This window comes from Oryctolagus cuniculus, chromosome 10, assembly GCF_051225735.1.
Source record: "Oryctolagus cuniculus isolate XC-2025 breed Fujian yellow rabbit chromosome 10, ASM5122573v1, whole genome shotgun sequence".
In the NCBI taxonomy this organism is placed as follows: domain Eukaryota; kingdom Metazoa; phylum Chordata; class Mammalia; order Lagomorpha; family Leporidae; genus Oryctolagus; species Oryctolagus cuniculus.
The window spans coordinates 126588300-126592699 of NC_142876.1; the positions used below are offsets into that span (position 1 = coordinate 126588300).

Genomic DNA, 4400 nt, shown 5'->3' on the forward strand with positions numbered 1-4400 from the left:
CTAAGAGGTAGTTTTAAACACGGTTTCTTTTTTTTAAGTTTTATTTTATTTATTTGAAAGACAGAGTTACAGAGAGAGGTAGAGACAGAGAGAGAGGTCTTCCATCCGTTGGTTCACTCCCCAGATGGCCGCAACGGCCGGAGCTGTGCTGACCCGAAGCCAGGAGCCAGGAGCTTCCTCCAGGTCTCCCACACGGGTGCAGGGGCCCAAGCACTTGGGCCATCTTCTACTGCCTTCCCAGGCCATAGCAGAGAGCTGGATCGGAAGAGGAGCAGCTGGGACACAAACTGGTGCCCATATGGGATGCTGGTGCTTCAGCCCAGGGTGTTAAGCCGCTGAGCCACAGCACTGGCCCCTTAAACACTGTTTCACAATGCCCTCTCCTGATGTGATTATTTGATATTAATGTAATAAAATAGAAATTTGCATCTATCTACAAAATAAATTTTCTCTGTCGAATATCCAAGGACACCATCTGGAATTATTCAATGCATGCTTTTCTGACCATGTGACTGGGAGAATTTATCAATGGGTTTTTATATAATACAGCTTCTTAGTGCTCAAGCCAGGTTGTCTTCTAGTAATTATCACTTTCTTCATCTTTCTATTCACTTTCAGTGTAGAAAATTTCTGTTGTTAAATGAGAGGGTCCTTTTTTATAGTATCTAACACTTGGTGGATGCTCATCATTTTTCTCGAAACATGAATGAGTGCTTGGATGATTCATTGTGCTCATGTACATGATACAAATCCATGGGTCTCTCCATACCTCTCCCTGAACCTTACATATGATGCTGAATGTGTCTGTCATCACCTAGAACACTTTTGCAACCAAGCATGTTTCCCAACTTCATTGTTATATCTTCTAATGCAATATTTTTCCAGTGATTTTTCCATTCCAGAAGCAGAAGAGTGAAGCTGTGTTACAGACAACTGCATGGCTCTTGAAGAACTGGACCCAGTAACACAAGGCTATAGTCCCATCTGCACTCAGTAGAATCTGCCACAGTTGGGTGGACAGAAAAGCATAGGGGGGCCAGCACTGTGGCGTAGTGGGTAAAGCCGCCACCTGCGGTGCCAGCATCCCATATGAGTGCTGGTTCGAGTCCTGGCTGCTCCACTTCTGATCTAGCTCTCTGCTGTGGCCTGGGAAAGCAGTGGAAGATGGCCCAGGTCCTTGGGCCCCTGCCCCCACGTGGGAGACCCAGAAGAAGCTCTTGGCTCCTTGGTTCAGATCAGCACAGCTCTGGCAGTTGCAGCCAATTGAAGAGTGAACCAGCATATGGAAGACCTCTCTCTCTCTCTCTCTCTCTCTCTGTCTCTCCTGCTCTCTCTGTATAACTCTGAATTTCAAGTAAATAAATACATCTTTTAAAAAAAAAGCATTTAGAATTCACTAGTTTGTTATCACTTCTATTTTTGATCAACTAGTCTTTGTAAAAGTGATGATGAAATAGTAACAATAGGTAACCCCAAGAAAAGTGAAATAAATACTCTTTCTTTAATTAAAAATACTTTGGTTTGTTTTCACATTTAAGTACTACATAAGCAACTAAGCTAGATAATTAATTAGAAGCTTATAGATATTCTTCTAGTTTTTATGGTTACTCTAAGGACTTATAACCAAAATAGGTATAGGGTAGAGAATTATTGTTGTGTGTATCTTCAGAATATAAAGCTGTTTGGCCGGCGCCACAGCTCACTAGGCTAATCCTCCGCCTTGCAGCGCCGGCACCCCTGGTTCTAGTCCCTGTCGGGGCGCCGGATTCTGTCCTGGTTGCCCCTCTTCCAGGCCAGCTCTCTGCTGTGGCCAGGGAGTGCAGTGGAGGATGGCCCAAGTGCTTGGGCCCTGCACCCCATGGGAGACCAGGATAAACACCTGGCTCCTGCCATCTGATCAGCGCGGTGGCCACTGGAGGGTGAACCAACGGCAAAGGAAGACCTTTCTCTCTGTCTCTCTCTCTCTCACTGTCCACTCTGCCTGTCAAAAAAAAAAAAAATATATATATATATATATATATAAAGCTGTTTGTATACACAAACCTGATTAAACGTCAGTGAATTAGAACTGAGTTTTGAAAATCCGTATTTCAGATAGCTGAGAACGAGCTCACTGCCAGATTAACTATAGGGTAAAAAGCAGCATACGAGCTTTCCGTCTCCGGCACCCTCGGCACAAGGAGCCCCCGCCATGTCCGCGCACCTGCAGTGGATGGTCGTGCGCAACTGCTCCAGCTTCCTGATCAAGAGGAACAAGCAGACATACAGCACGGAGCCCAACAACCTGAAGTCCCGCAACTCGTTCCGCTACAACGGGCTTATCCACCGCAAGACCGTGGGCGTGGAGCCGGCCGACGGCAAGGGGCAAGGGCGTCGTGGTGGTCATGAAGTGCAGATCCGGCCAGCGGAAGCCGGCCACCTCGTACGTGCGCACCACCATCAACAAGAACGCCCGGGCCACACTCGCAGCATCCGGCACATGATTCGCAAGAACAAGTACCGCCCCTGACCTGCACATGGCCGCCATCCGCAGAGCCAGCGCCATCCTGCGCAGCCAGAAGCCAGTGATGGTGAAGAGGAAGCGCACCCGCCCCACCAAGAGCTCCTGAGCCCCTGCCCACAATAAACAGTCAGACCTGTAAAAAAAAAAAAAAAAAAAAAAAAAGTAGCATACGAAGGGAATGGGATCAAGGATGGATTAGTCTCACAGTAGAGGAAGTGTTCACTGACATAGCTTGAACGGGGATGGGAAGAATGGAGAGACTAACCACGGATCAGGAAAAACAAATCAAGTTGTAATGAAGGTGTCCTCTTGATCAATTCACATTTCCAACTCTTGATTTTTGCTTCTGTTTTTTATGTTGTTTCTCAGAGGCAGCGATACTGACAGACAGACAGAACTCCCATACACTGGTTCATGCACCAAGTGCCTGCAACAGACAGGCTTGGGCCAGGCCAAAGCCAGGAGCTGGAAGTTCAATCCAGGTCTCCCACATCCAAGTAGTTGGATCCCTTCTGAGAGTCTGCATTAGCCAGAAGCTGGAATTAGGAGCAGAGACAAGACTTCAACCCAGGTGCTCTGGCATGCAATGCAGGTGACCCAAGAGGCAGCATTGCCAGTGAACCAAATGCCTATGCTGAGTCTGTGTTGATACTGTCAACTGATGAACATAATCTTCCAAAAAATAGCTTGTGTTTTTATTGAATGTGCATTACAAAATAGCCTAAATATCTGTTCTTCTTTGGAGTGATATAATTTGAAAATATTTGCAATTTGTAGAAGATTCTGTTATTTGAGCAATGTCTTCTCTCCCCAAATCTTGTTTCTTGTGATGTCAACAAGTACTGAACATTATGTAGGAGATCAAGTGCTGATATAAGATTTTATAGAGTCTATATACAAGGAGGCTTCAAAAATTGTGGAAAATAGAATTAAGAGATGTTCATTTTGGTGCAAAAATGTTTCAAATTCATGCATAATTTTTAAAAATATGTACTTTCTATGAATTTTTGAAGACCCCCTCATATTTTTAAAGTCAGTAGCTTTAGAGTTCTTCTGAAGCATGAAGTTTGCCATTTTGGATAATGTAGAATTAAGGTGTTCTGATTCTTATGCAGGAAATAAACTATATTAACATCTTTCAACTGTAAGTTGTCTGAGAAACTCAGTTTTTAAAAATATTTCCTTTGTAAAAGTTAAATGAAACTTAGTAGGAGTTTGTGGGGGTAATCTACTATGTACCTTAGTGTGCAAGCTATAGAAAAAAAAAAAAAACCAAAGCCACTACTGTAAAGGCAGGAGATTTGACTTGTCTGCTGATTTGATCTTGGGCTACCCTGACTGCAAAGTCATTGCTCTTTTCAGAATACTGTGAAGTTAGAAAACGCTAGGTGGGAAAACATGAAAAAATGACTGTGTATCAGGCACTAAGATCAGAGAACACCATTTCAAAACAAACCTCACAAGTAAGTAATCAACTCTTGCTGAGCAAACAGAGCTTCTAAAGGCTACTCTGGCATTTTGGCCAAGAAATACAGAGTTTAAAGTAAAGGTGGGCATAAAATAAACTTTAGGATGACAAGTTGACAATTTTTCCTTCAAAAGAATCTGCTGAAGCCAAGGAAATCATTGTATTAGTAAAAAGGTTATTTCAGAGAATAGTTGACACCTGTATTTTCTAAGGAAAGCCAATCATTATATCACCCAAGAGATGAAATGGTCAAATACCAGAGAAATTAAGACTGTGTGGTGATAGAAATAAATACTTAACCTGTGTTCTTATTCTAAAGTGTGCTTTAGACACAGAGCTTCTACACAGAACAAATACTAAAGGGAGGGTCTGGGGGCTTACAATGGCCTGCACACAATCCGATGAACGTAACTATTATGCAGGACAGAG

General features: G+C 43.5%; 1 pseudogene; it reads left to right on the forward strand.

Moving 5' to 3' along the window:
- The first annotated feature begins 2153 nt into the window (after positions 1–2153).
- LOC149124482 (large ribosomal subunit protein eL28 pseudogene) lies at positions 2154–2657 on the forward strand (annotated as a pseudogene).
- Positions 2658–4400: the final 1743 nt, after the last annotated feature.